The sequence below is a fragment of the Thermobia domestica genome, chromosome 1, assembly GCF_964235325.1.
Source record: "Thermobia domestica chromosome 1, izTheDome1.hap1.1, whole genome shotgun sequence".
Classification (NCBI taxonomy): Eukaryota; Metazoa; Arthropoda; class Insecta; order Zygentoma; family Lepismatidae; genus Thermobia; species Thermobia domestica.
In genome coordinates this window covers 335,130,376-335,156,814 of record NC_137454.1, presented here as the reverse complement: position 1 = coordinate 335,156,814, position 26,439 = coordinate 335,130,376, and positions in this window count along the sequence as shown.

The window sequence follows — 26,439 nt, the reverse complement described above, 5'->3', positions numbered from 1 at the left end:
GTTATACTGTGACTACCCTCTGAATAAACTACTAAAATAATATTCAAATGACTACATTAGTTTTCCCTCTTATGCAAGTATATTTCAAACATTTACTATATCCTTTGTTATTGTTGAACAAGAAAATATGTCACGATAACTGATTATGAGGAAACTTAAAACAGTATGTACAGAGTGATCACAGAGTCCATTACCCCTTATCGCGTGTCCACATATTCATAGATGGTCGCATTGTATTAATGTGGGATCATGGCAGAGAACAACTTTGAGGTACCGTAGTGTGAGTGTTCTTTACCATTTATTCCAGAGTGTCTGTGTGTACATCATCGTTTTCATAACAGAAGATCATTCTCCTCCATGTATAATGTGAAATTTATCTCAACATTGCTGGTCTGGTGGCAGTAAATGCACGTCGAACAGCATCCGTAAGTTCAGCTGACTCGTAACGTATGACAGCAACTTTTTGTTTAATGAACCCCCATAATGCATTGTCGTGAGATGATAAATCAGGACTCCCGGGTGATCACTTTAAAGGTGCAGGCAAATAGACAGAACCAAGTGTAATCCATTTATAAGGAAATACCTCATCGAGATATCTCTAACGGCAATAATATAATGGGTTGGTGCTCCATTCTGCTGAAACCCACATCTTGCAGATATGGAATAAACCAATCACGTAACATGGTGAGATACGCAACGTGATTCACTGCACCATCAAAGAAATATGGACCTACCAAATGGGTTGCAGACATCATAGCCCAGGTCATGGCATTATGACAATTGTCACCTCCCACAATTGTGTATGTATTATTAAATAAAATTTGTAATTTTTATTTTTGCTTCACTTTGTATGTATTTTTTTCTGTTTGGAGTCTGGACAGAGAAGAAAATATCTTTTAAGAACCAGAGCAGTGGTCATCTCGCTGAAGATCCGCGGATCCTTGCTGTCACCATGGCAATTTATCGCTCTCGGGTGGCGAAGAAACCCAAGCCATTTTAACGGACACACAAACACACCCACACAGAGAGACAAAATTCAAAAATTAACAGAAGAGAGAAAAGGCCAATTTTTGAAAACGAGTTCAGTTGCTACAGGAAACGTGCAGCAGAGCACTAGAAATAACACCTTCTTCACAACATCTTTGCAGACATATGTATATTTTTGTTTATCTTTATTATACAAACATGGGCTTAAGCTAACTTTTAGTGTTATTATCGCTGAACGAAAGTGCTTATAGCCTGAACTTCTCCATAGTTCGAACTCTCTCTCGTTATTAATATGGACAGTTTGTGTGTATGTAAGATGGTGCAGAGACTCTGTGTCTTCTCCACGAAGCGAATTCGAGGTCCGGCTGGATGTTCTAATTCCGGATTCCAAGTGGGACATGAGGATTTTACGTCTTGTGTGAAATTAAAAAACAAGGTAGGATCTAGACATGCTTTCATATTGGAAGGCGTTTTCATTTTCATGTTAATCTTTCTTGGCACGCATACTTACAAGACGCCCAATGGGGCGCCAAACAATTCGTGTTATATGGAGCAGTTAGGAAGTGTCCAGATTATCGTAATGAGACTTCTGTTATCATTTTTACATTACTCCTTTTCTTGGCACATTTATTCAGAGGTTGACTGCTACTGACTCAACAGCCATTTGCCCACAATTGAAGTGACGAAAGAACATTAGTGTTTGAGGGATTTCTAGTGACAAACTTCCCAGAAACGCTATTCATTTTTTAAAAATTTATAGTTTGATCATGCAGTGATAAACATATTTGAAATACACTTTTTTGTATGTGTTTTAGAGAGAATCCTGAAGTGAGTTATGAAAATTTTCAAGTGCAGTTAAATCATCGTATCTTCGTCACTGCGGAAACTAGCTTTATTTTTTAATATCATTTTACTTTATTTTATATAGAAAGCTGGAAACAAAAGTTATTATACATATTCATTGCTAATGGATATAATATAATATATATTTTAAAAAATCAAAATGTAACTTACTCATGATAAATTATTTTAAATAATAATTTTCCAAATTTAGTTTGTTACTATTAAACTATCTAGTTCATTAAGATAAAAGTAACTGAAGCGACTGCATAGATTTTTTTTTTAACACGAGGTATTATTTTGATATTGACAGACTACATGTCAAATTCTGTTGGAACAAAGTATAGGTTATTCTTGTTTATTGTACGACGTAAAGAAAATTGAATACATATGACGGTATGTTTGTGAGCTATCATAAAGTATTACGTTTAATTTTAAAATCATGTTTAGACTTTAGTCTTTATATAAGTGGTTGTTAGAGAAACTAGGCGTCGATGACCTAGAGTAATTGAGAATGTAAACCTTGTCCAAGAAAGATCGATCTGTAGATGTGTGTATTTTTGTGATTTAATTTTCGTGTGTATTAATCTATATTCATGTATGTCTGTTTCCATGTGTGAATTATCGTACAATATTTTTGTATTAACTGCTTTCATAAATATAAAGCAAATTATGAAACTGAATTTATATACTCTAACTCTAAAAATATATTAGTCACTACATTTCTACATTTCACTTTCTTCGTCAATCCTCTTTCAAACTCTCAAAATTAAAGGTCATGGCCCCTATAATTTTAAATTTTCATTAAGCAATATTCTATCTTGCTGTTCTTCAACTACTCTTCTAAAGGTTTTCCGTCATTTTAGTAAGTGATCCAAACTAATCAAACAGCTTCTCTATATATTCAATATCTGGCATTGTCAATGTAAGCAATTTGTATACAGTAGGAAAGCTGTTCAAAATCTATCAGATAAAATTATGGCAATCAACTTATAATTTGAAAATTTGTTACAATCTTGCTCTTGAGGTAAACAATCGTAATCTGGATTAAAATGCCGTTTGTATTAATATTACATATCAGTATTATGTAATTTTGCAGACATTCAAAATTTAGAAAGCTATTTCAATGTCCATGTAGTAAATTCATTTTAAAAAAATTAATCACCTTTATAGTAAAAGTTCAATAGAAAAAGTATGTCATTTTTTAAAAATGCAAATGTTTTCATCAGATGATGTTACCTGTTGCTATTTTTCTTATCTAAATTAAAAATTCTATCAATGCTATCCAAATTCAGTGTTATCTTTTCTATTAAATCAAGTTCAGATTACCTCTCATCTTAGTTTAGGCAGAACAACAAATCTTTGAGTATTGCTACATAGGGATCTAGCTGAGCTGACTTTCACTTAAACATTATTTTTTTTTTATAAGTAACTTGGCAATATTCTTCGTTAATTAATTTCTAATTACTTTTCTGGCTACCCATTTACGTTTTTGCAGTAATTATACAGCACAATGAAAGTCAGTGCAGCTATTCCCAGAAAATCAAAATTAGAGAAACATTTTCCTTTTTCAGCCATGCAGCATGTGTTATATGAAAGAAGATCGGGAGCAAAGCATTTTCTTTAGCGCTTGCAATTTTTTTTATTCCACTTTTAAGACTTTCCTTTCTCCAAAACCCTGGAATCCGTTCGGAGAGGGTTTGGTCTAGGAGTGAAGTAGGAGGGGTGGTAATATTCAGGCGGTCCAGCGGACGAATCCTCGCATCTGTAGCGTTTTCAGCTGAACCGAGGTTCGACTCCAGTCGGACTCAAACCCCGGTAAAGCTAAGCGTGAAAACATGTAGTGGGATGTGTTCAAGTGCTTCATAAAAATGTGGGTTTTCTATTCCAGAAATAAACGTTTCCGGCTTTTACACTGCGAAATATTGCATACTCGCCCGAGAAAAAATACTTCCCCCTTGAAGAAAGAGTTGACAAGACATCGAGCATTCGCCCACAAGCTTGCTGACGTTTTGCATGTTACTATCACATTTTGCATGGCGGACAGTGTGTCTGGTAGTTTGGATGGTCTCCATATTTCTGTTAAAAATACAGATAGCACAAAGTGTGGTAAATGTAAAAGAATATTGAGGAACGGTATAAAGTGCGAAAGATGTCAGGAATACTTTCATTTTGGCAAGTGTAGCTTGATTGTCAAAAATACTAGTGTTTTAACTTGGGTGTGTATCCCGTGTAGTAGTCGAGAGAAAACAAAAGACAATCAACAAGATGAAATGTTAGTTTCAGTTGTAGTTATTAGTAAACTATATGAAGAACTATCGTCGCTAAGAAAAGTTGTTGAACTCTTAGGACAGGACGTTCATAAACTTCAACACCAAAGACAGTTACAGAGTATCGTTACTGACTATGATGATGATAGTGCAAGGCTAAATAGTAAAACCTGGAGTGACGTTGTAAGAAAAAATGCTAAAGTTCCAGAATCAACCAAATACACTGTATCGCCTCAGAGTACTTCTGTAGTCCAAAATCAGCATGTTCACAAAGACGAAGCTGTCATAAGAAGTGAAAATTCTATTGCTTCGTATGATGTAGTAAAATTCTCTAGGCCTGTTGTTAAACAAAATTCAAATATGTCCAACGGCGTCAATAGTAATAAATGGACTACAATACCGGTGAACAAGAGAAAGTCGAATAAATTTAATGATAGTATGCAGTTGTCAACCATCCCACTAAAAAATCGATTTCTAGCCCTTGACGTTGAAATATTAAGTGATAAAAACAAACCAGTGGATAATTTTAGTCGCCCTTGTACAAAGAAGATTCGTGTTCAAGATAAGCAAGTAAAGGGCCCATCAACAACGGGTATGATTCGCATATATGCTGACAGTCAAGGAAGAAGTGTAGCCTCTAGACTGTACCACCAAGGATATCAACAAGTCAAAGGAACTATAAAACCAGGTGCAACCTTCAAGGATTATAGTACTGAAACTACTCACGAATGTGCTGCTATGGGTGTAAGGGACCTCGTAGTCTTTCTAGCAGGTACGAATTATATTGCCAAGAATGAAGCCAGCGTATTCCTACAGACACTAAGAAGACGATTACAAGTTTTGTTATTTACTAATGTTCTTATTTTTACTGTACCTTATCGCTATGATTTACCAACGTGGTCATGTGTTAACGAAGAAGTGAAACGTGTGAATGAAGAAATCTACAAGCTTTCCAAACATTTCAAAAATGTCAGTGTAGTTGATCTAAGTAAGATTGGCAAAAGGTTTCATACTACGCATGGATTTCATCTTAACGCATTAGGTAAGATGTATGTAAGTAATGAAATAGTAAATGTTGCATGTAGAGTGCAATCAAATGTGTGCAAGAGTAGAATAGTAATGGAGTGGCATGAACAGGGAAACTTGTAGATGAACCTGTCTCCATTGTCATGCCAGAGTCAGTCTCACTATGAAGCCAGGTTAAACATTCTACCCTTGTACAACCTCTTGAATGTAATTTGCATGACTGTGCAAATAATGTAAAAAGCACCTGTACAGAACACAATAATTCAAAGCTTTTGCTGTTTCATATTAATATTCAATCCATAAGAAATAAGTTATCAGAACTAGATATATTTTTAAATGATTTTCCGTGTGATATACTCTGTATAAATGAACACTGGCTAGTAAATGAAGAAACTAATATGTATGTACCTACTAATTATAAATTAGATGCCATCTATTGTAGAAAGACAATGATTCGTGGGGGAGTTGCGATCTATCTAAGACTAGGTACAGTAGTGGAATATAAAATACTCGACACAAGTATGTTTTGTATAGAAGGGGTTATTGAACTGACTGGTGTCATGTTCAGCAATATTAAGCTAATAGTTATCTCAATTTACCGCATCCCTGACTCTGATCTAAATGTGTTTATGATGCAGTGGGAAAAACTTACGAGTTTGATCGAAAGGTATAAGGGTTATAAAGTTGTGTATATGGGTGACATAAACGTTAATGTCAAAATTGACAATTTAAGTACAAGGTCATTATGTGATACTCTTAGATCCTTAGGGTATTACCACGCAAACGACCAACCTACAAGAAAAGAAGCGTGTCTTGATAATATCATAACGAATGTAAATAAAATTAACATATCCTGTGGCACTATAGAACCATCTTTGTCAGATCACAGTGGTCTCTGGCTCATAATGTCTAAAATTGATAGGGGTGAATCGATTACGAATGAAATAAGTTATAGATCTTTAGGCAATAAAAAATTTCGATGTTAAGGTCTGCTTTAAGTGAAATTAACTTAGGCGAAAAGATACTAGGATGTAATGACGTATCAGCTGCCTGGAATAGTTTTGTAATTATAATTAATAAGTGGGTTAACCATTGCTGTCCAAGAATATTTAGAAAAGTTAATTATTGTAAAAAACAAAATAAGAATCCACTAAATTGGTACACTCCAAACCTAGCTAAACTAAGGGAAACCATTATTAATCTACATTATAGGGCTAAGAATGGTGATGTGGGAGATAAAGAGAGATACCTTAGGGAAAAGAGAATCTACAGGAAAGAATTACGCCAAGCAAAAATTAAGGCTAATGATGCTTTCATATCAAATGCTAGCAATAAATGTAAAGCTGCTTGGTCTGTAATAAAAAACGAAATAAGTAGTAGAACTGTAAATGAACCAGTGGGTATTACGCCTGACGAATTCAACAATTTCTTTGTAAATAACGCAAAACATGTAAGTAATAATGTCAGTGGTAATAAAGACCCAGCTATGCTAAATATGAGACAATCGGTGTCTGTGGTATTTAACTGGACGCAAGTTAGTATGGACGAAATATTAAAAATGGTGTTGAATATGAAAAACTCCCACTCCGAAGATTTCTATGGTATATCTACTGTAATACTGAAGCATATAATTGACATTATTCTCCATCCTTTAACGTATCTTGTAAATTGGACCTTTTGTGAAGGAATATTTCCTGATTGTCTCAAAATTAATATTACTGTGCCTGTATATAAAAAAGGTGACAAAACAGACCCTAATAATTATAGACCAATCTCGCTAGTGCCAATTTTTTCTAAAATTATTGAACTTTGCATTAAAGCCCAACTGTCTTTATATTTTGAACAAAATTTCTTAATTAACAATGCACAATTTGGATTTAGATCTGGACTTTCCACTATCAAAGCTGTAGAGTCTGTCGTCTCAGAAATAATTAATGGATTTGAATCTTGCTCCTATACTTGTGCCGCTCTTCTTGACTTAAGTAAAGCCTTCGATTCGGTACTACATGATATTTTAGTTACTAAATTACAGTCTTATGGAATAATAGGAATCGAACTTGGACTGCTAAAATCATACCTCAACAATCGTCGTCAAATAGTTAAAATTAAAAATACAAGATCTAATAAACTTAAAATTCTAACTGGGGTACCTCAAGGTTCGGTTTTGGGCCCTTTTCTCTTTATTATTTATATGAATGACTTGCCAAACTACTTACCGTGTAAATCCGTCCTTTATGCTGACGACACCACTCTAATAACAAATGATAAAAGTTTAAAGGTCCTGCAGCGTAAAGATATGGAAGCTGTAAAGATGTCTTCTCTATGGTTTCAATCCAATGATCTAGTTTTAAATAATTCCAAAACAGAAATATTCTATTTCTATCTGAACAATCTTACCTACAACTTAAATAGCTCCGAATCAGTTAAGCTATTAGGAATACGTTTGGACGCCAAACTAAATTGGATAGCACACACACAAGAACTATGTAAAAAGCTTACTAGGGTTCTGTATTTGTTGAGGAAGCTTAGAAGAAGTGTGGGACATGAACTAATGATAACATCATACTACGCTTTCTTTCATACCCACTTACTATATGGGAATTTATTGTGGGGTAACTCTACTGGAGCTCATTCTATTTTCAAATGGCAAAAGAGAGCGGTTAGGTGTATTGAAGGTTTACCAGACACAATATCCTGTAGGGAACTGTTTAAAAAATATCGAATCATGACTGTACCATCTATATACGTTTACAACTGTTTAATGTTCGTAAAAGAAAACCCTGATTTGTTTACTGTACGTGGAAATATACATGAATATAATACTAGGTCTAAGTTTAGCATTGACACTCCACATGTTAGATTATGTAAGACACAACAAAGTTACAAATATAATGGTATAAAATTATTTAATTTGCTCCCTCAAACTACGCATGTAATAAATTTGACAGATTTCAGAAGATATATTAAAAACATGCTTATAGACCACTGCCTATATAGTTTGAAAGAGTTTGAGGAGTGCATGATGATTAACTCCTAGCATAAGTTAGTGTAATAATAATATGTATATTATATTACTGAATATTGTAATATTCATTGTTATTGTCACTATTATTATTATTATTATTATTATTATTATTATTATTATTATTATTATTATATTTCTTTCTTTTATATTATCTTCTATTATTATATGTATTAATTTTATTCCTGACGAAATCTGTTACAACATGTAGTTGTTCAATGATTAATAAAATATTCTATTCTATTCTATTCACTCAATTTGTTTACAAACGAAAGTTTAAATGCATTTAACTGCAAACCCTTCTTCATGTTTTTGTAATGTAGAGTATGAAACATCCAATTTCTGTGACTTTTTTTTTTTCGAAAGTTCGACGAACTCTGCAGTGTCCACACATATTTCCAGTCATGTCGGTGGTCGTCTTGAGCGGGACTCATCTTTTATGCAGCCAGTTGCAAAGAGTTTTTTTTTTTTTCTCGCATTGTAAAATTGTTGGGGGTCGTTCGTGAATCCACATGCTCATTATGATCCGTTCCTCCATGGTGTCAGTGGATTCATCAGCCATTATTTAGACGTATATCAGCACCTGCAATAATAAGAAACAATTCATTAACATCTCTGTAATACATAGGGAATAACGGGACTTTATGATCATTCTGTTGAACACCAAAATCGCGAATCTCCTCTTCATTACCAAGTCCAAACCGTTCCCACAATGCAACGAAAATGATAACAGCGACCCTGCCGGCTATAGTTGTGACTAATTGCATCGTCTTCTTCTGGATTATTATTATTATTATTAAGTATTCTGCCTTTTGGGCAGGTCCTGGGACTAATGAAGACCTTTTTTTCAATTTTAGGTTTGGGCCTGGAAGTGTTTCTTCCCCTTTTCTCGATCTTCAGCTTCCTCTTTTAACTCCCAATATTTTCTCCTCTTTCAAATCATCGATCAGCTGTCTTCTTCTTCTTCCTATTCCTCGCTTCCGTTTTATCTTTCCTTCTATGGCGATGTGAAGAAGACAATTTCTTCGTAAGATATGTCCAATCCAATTGGCCTTTCTACGAAGGATGGTGGCTAGAAGTGTCCTTTTCTCTCCTATCCGTTTTAAAACATCTTCGTTTGTTGCTCTGTCTGTCCATTTGGCAGTAGTTAATTGTATCATTGGCTAATTGTATCAAACCCACGCGCCCTGAATGATTTGATTTGTTCTTGTTTTCCGTAGTTCATGCTTATTATTATTATTATTATTATTATTATTATTATTATTATTATTATTATTATTATTATTATTATTATTATTATTATTATTAAATTATTATTTTGTATGTAAATGTTGTTAAAGTAGACGTAATGCAGATCCAGCAATGGACATAGCATAGTGGCAATTGATTCACGGCATTTCAGTACAGAAATGACAGCAGCTTTAATTCTTCGGAAGGCGGGCAGCTATTTTTTGTGTACCGAAAAGAGTAGCCTTATATTGCTTGACCTTCATTTAAATATGTATTTATCTGGATGGTAGACTTAACTATTACAGGACGCCAGCCCCCTCCAGCCCCCGCCAACTTTCTCTAGTATCGTTGTCACTGTTTCAGTATAACAAAATTTTACTGTTTCAGTATAACAAAATTTTACTATAACTAATTTCGAAAGTCTCCAAAATTTCGTTAGGTATATTGGTATTTTACTCGATATTTTTACTCAGTTTTCTTACACTTAAAATGATTCAACGTGTGTCCTCAAATTTTGCAGCCTGAATTTATTTCCTGACGCCATACAGTGATGAAATATTGCACAGCGACCTATGTCGAGTGATGATACAATATTACAATGTTACATATATATTTTTCTCTACATTTTAAAGTTTTATCTCTTGTTTGATTTTAAAGATCGGTGTCAGCTTTACTCTTGGGTAAAGTAACATTCACAAATTTGATCAAACTTTCAAATTTTCATGGTTTTTCATAATACATTTAAAGAAATTATAATATGTCCATTTCTCATGCTTTCTTTTTTAAAAAGATTATTAAAGTAAAATACGGTAGTTGTTCCAAAAGTTCTAAGCCTACCTATTAATGGAGCACTAGAGAGTTTATGGATGGTATTACTTCTCAACTAGTTCCCTGACAAGTCAACACATTTTACCCATCGATGTTCAACTGCGTTAATGCCACTAGTATAAAAAAAAAATGGTTTGTTGAAGGCGTGTAAAATTTCTTCTACGGCATGCATGATGTCATCGTCAGTGTCAAAATGAGTACCTTTCGACTTCTTTTTGAGCTTTGGAAAAAGATGAACGCCAGAAGGTGCCAAATCAGGCGAATAAGGTAGGTAGAGGACCAATCCGTACCGCAATCGTGGATTGCCACCATTACGATGACTGACTTGTGGCTAGTGAAATTGTCTTCATGGAGATGCATACCTCCTGTAAATTTTCCACGACGCTTGTACCAAACATTATCTCACAACTGTAGTAGAAGACCTGCATAATACTCCCTAGTCACTGTGGAAGACCCGGGTTCGATTCCCGGCGGGAGCTCATGTGGTTCGGATTCTACGATAATCAGTAGGTCCCGTCTTACATGGTCTCGTTGCTGAAAGGGACGTGAAATTCCAAATCAACTCAACTCCCTAGTCACTGTTGCTCCTTTGGTAGATAATCTGCCATCACGATTCCTTCCGAAACCCAGAAAATTATAGCCATCACTTTTCCAGCGGAGGGCACTGACTTGTCCTTCTTCGGAGGGGGGGATGAGGGGTGTTTCCACTGCTTGAAACTCTGTTTGGATCCTGGTTGGTAATGGTGGACTCAGGTCTCATGTACTGTTATGAATCGAGTTAGAATGGCATCAAGATTTGCCAGAAAGAGATGAAGTTTGTCCGTGAAATGTTGCATCTGTTGAGCTTTTGATCAGATGTCAAAAGTTTTGGCACCCATCTCGCAAAAACCTTCATTCCTAGGTGCTGGATAATAATTCGGTCAACGCTTGCAGTAGATAACTGCACTGCTTGATGGTCATTCGCCAATCATTCATGATGATTTCGTGCATTTTTTTCAATGTTCTCTTGAGTTAATGTTCCATGGGCCTTCCTGATCGAGTGTAATCTTCAATGGAGATACTCTCGCTCTTAAATTCGGCTGTCCATTTCTTCACTGTGGCGTATGAAGGGGAACTATCACCTAAATTAGCAACCATGTCGCGTGGATCTCCTATGGCTTTAAATCTTTCTTGTAGAGATATTCAATAACAGCTCTTGCCTTCAATTTCTCCATTTGGTTACACTTTGCTCACTCTTCTGTCTTTCTAGCCCTGTAACAACAGAATAAAGTCTATATTAATACCAAATTTAGTATATTATAGGAAGCTTCAATAAATACGGCCTAAAAGTATTACATGTCTAGTTTTGATATTTCTTAGTTAAGCTTAGAATTTATGTAACAACCCTCGTAATTATACTCAAAAGTAAAAAAAAAAAAAAAAAATAGAATAAAATATTTTTTAAATTTAAAAATCCAAATAAAAGAAAAGAAATCGTACTAAAGTGTAAAAACTAATTGTTATGTCGAAAATCATTATTTTTTAACTTTATACTTATGATTAAAAAGAAAAGTATGGGAAGCGCTCTGATATACAACAGAGTTGCCAACCACAAAAAAATAAATTGATCGAGTTTTGTCTTTTTAAATTATCGTATATTATTTTCTTGAAAATAGAGTTACTTTTTACTTGTTAATACGATTTGTTTGTTAATTTTGTTAAGAAGAAATATTTTATTTTAAAAATCTTTTAATTTTTGTCCAGGATTATATTATTTTTTAAGTCAATCTAAAGTCCGTCCCGCAGTTGTTTTGGCATTCAAACTATATTGATATCTTACTGGAAAACTTTTATCAGGACTAAATTTAATTGCTGCAAAGGAACTAGCAAAAGAATAATGTAAATAAATAAATAAATAAATAAATAAAATAAAACTGTTTTATTTCCGTAGGAATTATTATTATTGTGATTTGACCACGTTCCACATCAGCTGCCATATTCTTTCGGCACAAGAGAAGTTTAAGTTAACTAAGTAAACATAATATTTTTTCTTCCTTGTGTAAGCAAATACATTCGTTATGAGCAATTTCAGAAATCTTCAGATCCTTCATAAACGAAACAAACACGCAATTATTGCACGTTTTATATGTATTGCACATTTTGGCACGTCTAAAAGACACTAATAGTCACTATTGTTTATGTAAATATTAGTACGAACCATTTTGTGTTAAATCTTTATAAAAATAAACACAAATCATATATCTGCAAGGATGTTCAACAAACAGTGAGTGATACGCATACAATTTATCAAAAAAGAACTTTAAGAAAAACGAGCTATAAAATTCATTTAAAGGCAAGCCATTACAGGTGGAGTTACGTCAGAGTTCGAGTCAAAATTGTGTTTATCTATTCGATGTGTATGGACACAACTTGTGTGGTTGCTAAAGTTTAGATCGAAGGCCATCTGGAAGTATAGAAGGAGAGAGGCTGTTTGGAAGCCATATGATGATGGCCTTTTGTCAGCTTCGAATCCTAGAATAGATTTCATGAGCAACTAGAACTACAATCACCATCTGTCCAGCACTACAATATCCGCTTGTTTCGTTCGACTACGATGATTCTTCGGCTGTGTGTATGCGTGCGTGTTCTTTCTTTTCTCTTTATCTCTCACTCATTCACTTTTCTCCCCACCCCCATGTTAAATTAGAACGTTTCTTCACCGTAGAGAATCTTCAACGGATTTTTTTTTTTTTTTTTTTTTTTTATGACCGCAACTTCTGGTCCTTCACATATTAATAAAGTTGTTTGTTTTTCCATTGCCATAATATAATTTATCGTTTCTGTGCCTTGCTTTATTCCTGAAAGATGAAATTTGGTATTCGGTTTACAGCAAGAAAAGTTGATGCCAACACTAAAAGAGGTACCATATGAATCTCTAATGTAATTCTTGCATGTTATTGGCTATATCTACGGTAACTTTATTACCCCATAATTCCGCTGTATATTTGACACTTCAAATAAACATATCCCCAGTTACCAAAAAAAAAAAAAAAAAAAAAAAGATATAATTTATTTGTTTAACAATGTTCCGAACACAACAAGTATGAGTGATTTTACTCTAAAAATATTAGCAGTTAAAAATAGGAAGAACATTTTCGATGGAAGTCATCCAGGGTCTATATTATTATTTAAAGCAATGATGACCAATTAATACCATGCGAGCCAAAACAAAAACCATATCTGGGGGTTATAGGCGCCCGAAGGGGGGAAAGGTGGGGCCCGCCCCCTGGCTCACGAAAATGTATACGTAATATAGCAAACCACGTAATCAGAAATACCAGACGTAAAATAGCAACCATTGAGATTCTCCCCCCCCCCGCAGAAAATTTTCTTCGTGCGCCCGTGCTTGTGGCCATGCAAATTAAATAGAAATAGATCAAATAAAAATAAAAAAACGCTAGGTATTTATTTAAAAACATATATTCGTATTCTATTCTGTAAATTTTCTTGCTTTATTGTTAAATTCTGTTCGGCATAGCTGTAATTTCATAAGGGTTTTAACCATTTTCAGCCACGTCCTGTGCGTCATTTAGGTAACTTTTGAAGGAACCTGTTGGCAACAATGATTTGAATTTTGTTCTCAATTGCATTCATATAAGAATAAACTACCAAAAAGAGTGAAGAAGCTAGGTGGAAAACTCCCTAGTTATGTCCTTAAAACCATAAAATGTGGAAGGTAGTATCTTCTGTGAAGCGATGTGAGATTCATTTTAAATACTGACTCACGTAGGCAATATAGACCCTCCTGTTACTGAAAAATAAGTTGCTTCTAGCATGTCCGTCTGCGGTATTACAACGTGCACTGAATTTAAAATGATTTTTCTCTCTGTCTCTCTCTTTCCATGAATAGTCTTTGTATAGAAGAGAGAACATTTTACTGTGCAGCCTAAATCACTACATTTTCCTTCATCTATGTGAGTTATCATTTTGGAAAATCCTATTTCGAAATCGTTCACCATTTGAAAGGAATTCTACTCGCCGCTGTCAATGAAGCGGGTGACTGGAAATCCAATTGCCTCGACAGCCACTGTTAATGCAATAGCGCGTGACCTATCAATGCAAGGAGAGGATTAACAGCCATGGGTTTGAGGGGCGACTTGCCAGTCAGAGCCGACCTTTGGACTGAATAGCGAATATATCCAGCAACAGCAGATGATATATTGCTGTTGTGAATCATGGCTTCATTCACAATGCTCAAGTGAAATGATTGATTTGAATTGAATACCCTGGCTTCTTATGTAACTTTAAAGGCTTGATGTTCATTTCGAGAAGATATCAATGGATTTTTTTTTTTAAATTACTAACTCAAATGCTACATTTTGTCTATATATACAGTTAAAAATGAAAGTGATTATATTTGTGCCTTCATATCTCTTGAACCATCTGGCCGAACTCGATCAAATTTTCAATGTAGATGAGGTTGTCAGACCTGGGATTATTTTTTATCATTTCACTTTACGACAAAACGTAGGGAAGGGAGAAGTGGGGGATATAAAAGTAAATAAAACTTAATTACTCTTGAACCATGCGACCGATCTCGATCAAATTTGCCACATAGATGAAGTTAGGGCCTGGGATGTTTTTATCATTTCACTTTGACGGTACAATGTGGGGAAGGGGAAGGGATATATATATATATATATATATATATATATATATATATATATATATATATATATAGTGGCGGATCCAGTATATGATCAAAGGAGGGGCTAAACCATAGTTTGCCGCTTTATCCAGTGTAAAACAGGATTGAAGTCCATTTTATCCAGTGTATACCTGAAGGTCAAGTGGGGCTATAGCCATGATTCAGTGGTACAGGCCCCCTTGACCCACAGGTATACACTGGAGAAAATGGATTTCAAACCTGTTTTACACTGGATAAAGCGGCAAACTATGGTTTAGCCCCTCCCTTGATTATATCCTGGATCCGCCACTGTATATATAGGCCTATAATATACAGTATATATATATATATATATATATATATATATATATATATATATATATATATATATATATATATATATATATATATATATATATATAAATGAAAGTGACTACGTTTGTGACTTAATAACTCTTGAAGTTCGGGCCTGTAATGTATTTTTATCATTTCACTTTGACGGTGCAACTTAGGGGAGGTTGAGGAGGAGATATCTAAAAGATGTTTGAAAATGGCCGATATTATTGTCGAATCCGTAATTTTCGGGGTCGCTGAGATGGATACTGACACTTCCGATGCCGTTCAAATCCAAATTCAGCTTCGGAACTTGAGGAGAGACACATATATATATATATATATATATATATATATATATATATATATATATATATATATATATATATATATATATATATATATATATATATAGTTTTTCGGGTCGCTATACGAACAGTGATACTTCGGATGAATAAGTTTAGATTCAAGGATTTAGGATTTTTAGGATTTTTAGATTTCTGGGCTTTCGGCATCTAAGGCCATTTAGCCTTTCACGATTTGAGGGATGACGTCCCTCGGCGAGCACACAATCCAGGGAAAGGGAAGGAAGAAAGGATTGGGGAAGGAAGGAAGCGACCTGGGACCTATAAGTTAGGCACCACTCTGTCATTTGCCTGGTGTGAATGAGGAAAACCTCATTCAGGGTGGCTGGCCTGAAAAAGCGTTTTACATTTTTTCGACCGATGACCGCACCGGGAATCGAGTTTAGATTCAAATTTAGCCTTTTGTCTAAAATGAAATGTAATCTCTCCGTGTGAAGAACGGGTATTCTGCTAGTGACAAAATAAAGTTGAAAAATAATAAATCTATTAATTCATAGATCTCATTGAATTTAACAAAAGAAGATAATTACAGTAGAGCATCGATTATCCGAACGTCGGTCAACCGAACGACCGCTTAACCGAACTGTGTTCTCGCTCGCACCTGTTACTCTCCCACCCTACCGTCCATCATCCCCCTCACTCCCAAACCAAGTGTCCCACAGTAGTCGCCGCACTGAGCCACCGCTGGCGGAACATTGCTTCTAATGGGGCCTTCATAAGGCGCTGCTGACCGGCCAAGCCGCCAGTCGCTGTGTTTCAACAATCAGCACACTTCTTTTTATGAATAAATTTACTGTACAGTACTTCTTTTTGGCAAATAAACATGTACCGTTCGATTATCCGAACAAACCAGTTTTCCGAACACCCATGTCCCAAAATTACTTCGGATAATCGACGCTCTACTGTAAATGTAAATTCTTACGCCTAGTTTTTTTTTTTTTTTTTTTTTTTTGAAAATCGAGATAACCTTTTTTTTATAAAGCAAAAAATTGATAAGATATGTATTAAGCACACGATGAAAGTAATAGTGAAGCACAGGTATATCCTCACGACGCTCTTTCTTATGACAGTAACATGACGTTACATTACTAGTATGATTAATGAGATATAGCCAGTACTTTATTTTTGTTTGTGTAACTATGATGTTGTCTATAAATATGAAACATATTTTATATGACCTAATAAATAACATCAAGCTGAATAAAATGACGTACTTTAGGATAAATTCTCATACGCAGGTTTAGAGAAAATTAAGGAAACTATTATTTTATGCGCTAAAAACAGTCGTTCGTTGTTATTAAAAGGTGATAGTTTTAATTCTGCTCGAATATACTATTTATTTGTATACTGTATATTGTGTCAATTGTTGTTTATGTTTCTTTAATCTCGACACATACACTCTTAATAGTGACACATGATAGCAGCGACACATATAATCTTAACAGTGACACATATAATCTTAATAGTGACACATATTATCTTAACAGTGACACATATTATCTTTATAGTGACACACATTATCTTAACAGTGACACATATTATCTTAATAGTGACACATATAATCTTAACAGTAACACATATTATCTTTATAGTGACACATATACTCTTAATAGTGACACATATTAATGACACATAATCTTAATAGTGACACATATAATCTTAACAGCGACATATATAATCTTAATAGTGGCACATATAATCTTAACAGTGACACATATAATCTTAATAGTGACACATATTATCTTAACAGTGACACATATTAATGACACATAATCTTAATAGTGACACATATAATCTTAACAGCGGCATATATAATCTTAATAGTGGCACATATTTTAACAGTGACACATATTATCTTAACAGTGACACATACAATCTTAATAGTGACACATACTATCTTAATAGTAACACATTATCTTAACAGTGACACACATACTCTTAACAGTGGCACATATAATCTTAATAGTGACACATAATATTAACAGTGACACACACACACACATACATATATATATATATATATATATATATATATATATATATATATATATATATACAGACAGTAGAGCGTCGATTATCCGAAGTAATTGGGGGACATGGGTGGTGTTCGGAAAACTGGTTTGTTCGGATAATCGAACTGTACTGTACTGTACTGTACTGGACTGTACTTCTACAGCCAGTGACAAACCGACAGAAGTGTGCTGATTGTTGAAACACAGCGACTGGCGGCTTGGCCGGTCAGTAGCGCCTTATGAAGGCCCCATTAGAAGCAATATTCCGCCAGTAGTGGCTCTCAGTGCGGCGACTACTGTGGGAAACTTGGTTTGGGAGTGAGGGGGATGATGGACGGTAGGGTGGGAGAGTAACAGGTGCGAGCGAGCACACAGTTCGGTTAAGCGGTCGTTCGGTTGACCGACGTTCGGATAATCGACGCTCTACTGTATATATATATAATCTTAACAGTGGCACATTGACGCATACTTTTAACAGTGACAGCTATACTGTTATGAGTGATGCACATACTAGTCGAAATATAGAAGTTAAACAATGTAAAAGCTCGGGCTTCATTGGAATTAATTGTTTAGAAAATACTATAAAAGAAAATAATGTCTTTGTGCTGCATAGTATATCAATTTACTCCTTAACACTAGATCAGTGCTATTCAACCTTATTTTCTCGCGTACCCCTAGGAGTGCACATCCGAAAAATAACATGGGAAATTTCAAAACATATTAGAGACATCCAGTTCTACTGAGGGGGATTTTCCCCTCATTTTCCCTGATAATTCGCCCACTGAGGGCAATGTTAAAAAATTCTTACTTCATGTATTTTTTCCGACTATGATCATTCATTAAATATTAGGGGAATATGTTTATTTTAGGTTTACGTACCCCGAGAGACATCTTCGCGTAACCCCGGTTGAATAGCACTGCATTAGATGATACACCTTCGTTCAGTGATAAGACTCTCACCTCTCGTATAGTGGGCCTGTAGTTGGATGTTAGATCGTGTGAATTTATGATGGACAATATCGTAACTGTAAAAAAAAAAAAAAAAAAAAAAAAAAAAAAAAAAAAAAAAAGTCTCAACGTTCTCTCATTTTTCTTTCTACGTCCTTTTTCTGCAATTTATAGATATTTCGAAACCTTCATTTATAATTGTCACCCTTCCCCTTTGGGCGAAATGGCATAAACGTGGAACATTAAACTATAAAGACTTCGTCTTTTTTTTTTTTTTTTCCTTTGACTACACAATTGAAATTACTGAAGAGGAGACTGGTTCGATCGTTAGACTCATGTCCGCGTGGTCCCGGTTCGATTCCCGGTTGGCGATTTCTAATTTTCGGCCTTTTACCCAGCATCGTGAGGCAAACTGGGGAGTCACGTAAATAAAAGACATGACTGTCACAAGGTCTTGAAAACTCCTGATACCTTTTTTAGGGACAGGTGAATGCAGCGCACGGATCACATGTTCGTCGCTAGGGTAGACATAGTTCAGCTGATCGCTAACAGATGGCGTTGGAGCGGCTCAGGCCCACAAAAAGAATTATTATCCGAAGTGGTGATGGTGATATATGGCCATAATGTGAAACTGAAACTTTAAAAGACTTCTTCAGCTTAATAGTTCAGTTTTATATTTTATAGTTTCAGAACTTTACCAACCTTATTAATAACATTAATTTAATTAAGAGACAGTGGTTCTTGGAAAAGGTATATGACATTTTCAGGGGGACCAGGGCTTTTACATACTTTAAGCAAACCAAAAGTCTTCTTTCAGCTGAACTTCATTTGGGAGCCCCACGTTCGCCCCCTTCCTTTGATTACACCCTTGAAAAGAGAGGGTGTACTTACCATGTTTTCATTGTAGGAATTAAGCTTACTTGCTAACTCATTCTTGGTTGTCTTTCTTTCTTAAAATAAACTTTTCCAAATCAGTAAGAAGTAATTTATAATCATAGTTTCATTTAAGCCACCACGGAAATCCTTCAAGACAAGAGACTTTCAGAAAGGAATGTCCCCATCTGTATCTACAGGACTAGTTCAGTTGAAGAAAATCTATCTTTCTCATCTCTTACGCTCGCAGAGCAGTGTTGATTAGCTGTTTGTAATTCTTATCCTGTGTTTGTATGTTACCCGCAGAACTTCACTAACGTGAAAGTTGCCTATTTTAGAGAGAAAATCTTGTCTTCAGTTCTCCGTAAGCTGAGAATCAGTTAGTTTCTTTGGTGACTAATTTACTTTATAAAATAAAATGTTGCCTGTAACTGAAAGAAAAAAAAAAGATAATTGAAATGATTAATTATAATAAAAAATTAAGAAAGTAGACCTATTATTTAATTTTGATAGCAGTTTTACAAATTTATATATATATATATATATATATATATATATATATATATATATATATATGAAAGTCAGTGTATTTGTGACTTAATAACTGTGGAACCACCTAACCGCTCTCGATCAAATTTTCAACATAGATGAAGTTCGGGCCTGGGAGTGATGTTATCATTTCACTTTGATGGTACAGGAAGGGACACTTCTGGATGGTACACTTTTGCCGTAAATTTCCATATGGGTGTACCATCCAGAAGTGTCCCTAACTGTATAACATAGGAGAGAGGGAGGGGAGATGTATAAAAATAAATAAAACTTAATAACTCTTGAACCACGAGGCCGATGTGGATCAAATTTGCCACATAGATGAGGTTCGGGACTGGGATGGTTTTTATCATTTCACTTTGACGGCGCAACTTGTCGAGGGGAGGGGTGGATATTTAAAAATGATCAAAAATGACCGATATTAGTGTTGAATCCATAATTTTCAGGATCAGTGAGATGAACAGCGACACTTCCGATGCCATTTAAATCCAAATTCAGCCCCACAAGTTGGGGAGGGGAGGGTGAGATATAGAAATGATCGAAAATGACCGATATTAGTGTCGAATCCAGTTTTCGGGGTCGCTGAGATGAATAGTGACACTTCGGATGTCATTTAAATCCAAATTCAGTCCCCATTAGTACTCCTAAGGGAAATGGTGAAATGTAAAAATAGTTTAAAATGACCGATATTAGTGTCGAATTCATAGTTTTTGGGGTCCCTAAGTTGAGGCAAGACAGTTTTGGTACCTTTTATGTCCAAAATGAAATGTATGCGAAGAACGGGTATTCTGCCAGTACTTTATGAATGAATAATTGTACGCAAGGTAGTAGTGGTGTAAGCCATTTTAATTCCATCCCACACCGAAAACTAGTTTCGTTTTCTTATTCAAAAAACTGTGTGTATATATAAAGTTCCCCCCTAGTTTAAAGAAGCGCTGCACAGTGGGGCGAAAACGCAAAAAGCTGGCCAAAAGTGAAAAAACGAAAGTTAGTAATATAGGATTTTTTTTTATGTAGTTGGCTAGAGTGATGTTAGAAGAGATCAAATCTATAAATAGAATAGGGTTTTTACTTTATTCCGACTACCTGAGCCACTCTTAAGTAGACCCTTGCGCAGGTCAAATGCGTAGAAAACAATAGAAGAATTGTAACGCGTCCGTTGAAACGGTTGTAACTTTCTAACGCTTTCATAGTTTTTAAATCTGTAAAGTTCTCCTATATCGTACTGGTAAGTAGAATAAGAGTATGAAGCGAAAAATTAAGAATAATGATGTAATAATTTTTAATTTGAATCGCAAGTCAGGCAAAATTTTCACATTGTTTATATATTTTATTAACTTAAAGCGTTGAAAACATTATGTGCACCCTCGTGCACCACGTTCATATTTTGTAGAATGGTAGTCTGAATATTAATTAATGCTGTCGACAAAAACGTAGCTGCCAAAACATGCCAATTACGAAGCGTGTTGATGTTAATTATTGTTCATTTAATGTTACAGTGACAAGCCGTTGCAGTTATCATAACCGAATCAAATACCAATAATTTGTGTTATTTAAGTATTAATACATTTCTAATAAATAAGAACTTAAGTAACAAGTAATTGTTCATCAAAATATGTGAAAAAAGTGAATGTTGTTAAAGATACATTGTGAAAATTACGAAGTATGTTGACATTCTTTTTATTCCGCCATTGTGGATCCGCCATTTTGTTTTTTTTTTTTTCAACTTTAGTTGCAGAATCGTAATCAGCAACCTCAATAATCCCTTTATCGCCACTTTTGAGAACATTTCTACTACTTTTTTGACTTTTGCAAATTTTATTCCGCCATTTTTGATCCGCCATTTTGTTTTTTCAACTTTAGTTGCAGAATCGTAATCAGCAACCTCAATAACCCCTTAAAACTAAATTTCATTCAATTTGAATACAGTTATCATATTTTGGCCAGTTTTTTGCGTTTTCGCCCCACTGTGCGCTGGTTCGATTCTAGATCATGTAAAATTTTAATGAACAATAATTTGTTCATGATTTTTCTCAGGGTTATTCAACTCTCTTTCCCACTTTCTTTATTATATTAATTAGTGGCCCCGCATAGCGTAGTCGGTAACACTCTCGTCTTTGGTGCGAGCAGTCCCGGATTCAATTTCTGGTAGGGACACTTGGTGGAGAAGCAGTCCCGCCATCCTGTGTGAGATTTTCCTGGGTTTTCTTTATTCACACCAGGCAAATGCCGGGATGGTACCTAACATGCAGGTCGCAAGCTGCTTACTTCCTTTTCTTTCCTCGAATTGTGTGATCGCCGAGGGACGTCATTCTTCATATGTGACGGGCTAACATGACCATAGATCCTGAAAGCCCAGAAATCTAATTTCTAATCCTAATTATACCAATTACTTCATAATTATTTGTTTCATCTGTATTCTTTAGCTCACAAAACATGAACGAGAGACGTTAAACTAAATTTAATTTATTCTATATATGGCGCGCTCAATGCATAATGGAAGGCTTTTTTTTTTTTTTTTTTTTTGTCATACTTCATCTTTAAGATCTCTGTTTGAAGTTCCTTTCAAAAACTTGAAAGATGCATGTCTAGATATTGTAAATAACTCTTATAATGTAAAAAAATACAATGTTAAATTTTACATGTACACTCATGTCCAAAATGATTGTCGCATATCTATATCTGTCTTCTTGTAAGAATAAAATTTGATAATGATTTTGCACGGTACTTTTAATACTGATATACCCTACTATGTGTATAATCGGAAAATGTATATTTGTGGTAAATTTCATAAGAAAAGAATTATTATAAATTCGAAAATTAGAATGAATAAAACAAAATGTTGCTAAGTGGACAAGAAAGTTTTATTTTCGTTTTATTGTTCTTATTTACTCCTCTTTTCACATGAAATTTACCACATACCTGTCTTTGCCGGTTATACACATACTAACATTATAAGAAATACCGGGCGAATTCGTTATCAAATTGCCCCCACCAAGTGAACTTTGTGGTGGACAAACACCGTGTGCGTGGGTTTTCTCGGGTTCTCCCGTTTCCTCCCACTTTCTTCATTACACCATTTCACTCATTTCTCATAATCACCGTCTCTTTTAGCCTAACCGGCATAACCGTGGGACGTAAAACTCAAAGATTTCATTTCATTTTCGTTATCAAATTATATTCCTACAACAACATATTTATAGACATGCGACAATAATTTTGGACATGAGTACTTAGAGTGCCGTTATAGTATAAGAGATAGGATTAACTTTTCCATGCACTTCGGCGTGCCGTTATAAGGTAAGAATAAGCGTTATTATTTAGATGTATATACCATTTTAATGTAAGAGACAGTGCTAACTTTTCTATGTACTTAGGCATGCCATTATAACGTGAGAAACAGTGTTAACTTATTCATGTACTTAAGCGAGACATTGCCTAAACACTCATTTGAATAGCATTTCCACTACTTGGTCGCTTTGTATAGAAACAAAAATTAAATGAAATTAAATATTTCAGTTTAACGTCCCACGGTTATGTCCTTTAGTCTAAGAGAGACAATTATTAAAGCAAGTGAATGACAATGGAAAAATCAGTGGAACAAGAAAGTGGAAGGAAACAGAAGTACCTGAGGAAAACCCACAGATAAGTTGTTGTCTACCAAAATCGTACTTGGTGGGGAACAGTGTTGGGCAAATTTCAATTGAATTAACAATTAACAACTAATCTGTAAATTTAATTGTTAATTGCAATTAACAATTGAAATAAGTAATGGTTAATTGTTAATTCCAGTTGGCCATTAATAAAGGAGAATCAATTGCAATTGATCAATGGATTGAAAGTAATTGAAGTGGAAAGTAATTGCAATTGAATTCTGTAATTCAATTGCAATTGAAATTAATTGGCAATTGATTCAATTGCAATTGATTTCCACAGCAATTACTTTCAATTGATTGATCAATTGCAATTGATTTTCACTGATTAATTTTCAACACTGTAATTCAGAGAGGGCGTGGGGCAATGGAAACTTTAGCTACGACCAATTGACTTACCACCCGTCGTGACCCACGACCCACCGTGTCCCACTGTGACCCACCACCCACCATAAACCACTCTTACCCACTGTGACCCACAGACCCACCAAAACCCATTGTCATCAACTCTGACCCATGATTCACGCCCTCTTCTCTTCTGACTACAGAGTTTAAACTTGTAATAAAACAAGCCTATAAAATTATCACTCATCGGAGTTTGAATTTCTATGATCAATCGCTCAAGCACCGCACTAATACAATAACGGCGGATCTGACCTTTCTAATATAAATAAAATAGAGTTTGTTCGTGTGTCTGTCTGTCTATCTTTGTACGGCCTGTGGACGAGACGAGTGGACCGAAACTTTTCAAAATTTAATCACGGGTAGCTTGGTCTAGGTCACAGGCCAAGACGAAGAGTTTTTTTAAATTTCTTACTAGGGGGTCTCCAGGGGACGTTTACCGGGACCGGCTTGGGGACCGGTCAGAAAAGTCGACCGAGAGTTACCAAATTTTGGTCAAAGATACCTTGGTCCAGGTCCCACACCAAGGCAAAGCGCTTTCAACAAAATTCGAACCAGGGGGTCTCAGGGGGGCGTTTACCGGGACATGTAAAAGTAGAACGATATCAGTGTCGATTTCATAGTTTTCTCGATCGCTGAGATCTATGGTGAAACTCCGATCGCATTAACTTCCAAATTCACCGTATTCGGCTGCAGGCCGTGGGTCAACGGGGAGGGGATACCGAAACGTAAAAGTAATCCAAAATGACCGATATTAGTGTCAAATCCATGCTGATATCAATGGCGACACTACCATTAGCGATGACTTTCAAATTCATCCACCGTTGTATGCGGGCCTTGGGTCACCAGAGGGGGGAATTCCGAGACATGTAAAAATAATCGAAAATGACCGATATTAATGTCAAATCCATAGTTTTCGGGATAGCTGAGCTCAATGGTGAAACTCAAGACCGCGTTTACTTTCATATTTAGCCCCCATCAGCTAAGAAAGGGGGGCATTATAAAGGGGATCACGAGACATGTAAAAATAATCCACAATGACCGATGTCAAATCCGTAGTTTTCGCGGTGGCTGAGATCAATGGTGATACTTTCATTAGCGATGATTTTCAAATTTAGCCACCATTGTATGCGGGCCGGGAGTCACCGGGGGTGGGGAATTGCGAGACATGTAAAAATAATGGAAAGTGACTTATATTAGTGTCAAATCTATAGTTTTCGCTGTCGCTGAGATGAATGGTGGAACTTCCGCAGGCGTTGACTTCCAAATACAGCCCTCATCGGCTGTGGGCCAGAGGCATTGTTTTCTCAAAATTGGAACCAGAGGATTATAGGGACTTTTACCAGCATATGTAAAAAGTAGTAGAAAATGGCAGATGTTAGTGTCACATTCATAGTTTTCGCGGTATTGGTTGGGGGTTGGTGGGGACCAGAGGAGATTTTTTTCACAATACGAACCAAGGGGGTCTGAGGGGGGGGGGGTTCACCGGGACATGTAAAAGTAGTAGAATTTGTGTCGAATCCATATTTAGCGGTGTTGCTCAGACGTATAGTGACACCCCGATAGTGTTTACGTTCAAATTCAGCCCCCATCGGCCTTCCGAATGAAAACACATGTACGTTGTTGGATATATATTCACACAAATATATCCAATTTTAGAAATGTTTCTTAATTGTTCTCCCGTTGTTCAGTTTGTTTACATTGATATTTTATCTGATCCGTGCGAAGAACGGGCATAACAGCTAGTACGAAATGGTAAAGTGTTTGTTATGGAACAAATTACAATGAATTCAATTATATAGATAATAATTATAATTATAATTAATAATTATTTCCTTGTTGAATTATAGATACTTTTCAGTGGAAAAATGAATAAAATTTAAAAGTCCCAAATCAACGTAGAGTAGACCAACGTAAAGGAAAAATGTATAAAATTTTCCATATAATTAAGCTTACAAACTTAAATGGAAATTTAGCTTAATTACATGGAAATTTTTTGTGTCGTTTTGTGCGCCTAATTCCTCCTTTTCTGCGTAACCGGAAATGGGTCAATGTTATCCTACAAATATGGCGGAACAAGTTAATGCTGTTCCGTCAGGAACGATTTCGAGGTCGTTTCCTTCACATCATCTTATGCGTGTTTTCTACCGTTTTGTAAGCCTATTTCCACGTTTTGTGAATCAATGGTAGTAGGTCAAAATGGGCATTCAATGTGGGAAGAAAAATGATCCACTCTCCCACCAGTATCGAATTTCAAGGTCGCTTTTTCGCATTGTTTAGTGCATGTTTTTACCGTTTCTGCGCATATTTTCACGTTTTGTAGGCCAACGAAAGTGGGTCAAAGACGACCTACAAATATGGCAGAAAAAGACATATTCATTCCACTTTCAAGGTCCATTTTGACCCTCTCCCACTGATGCACAAAGCGACACAAA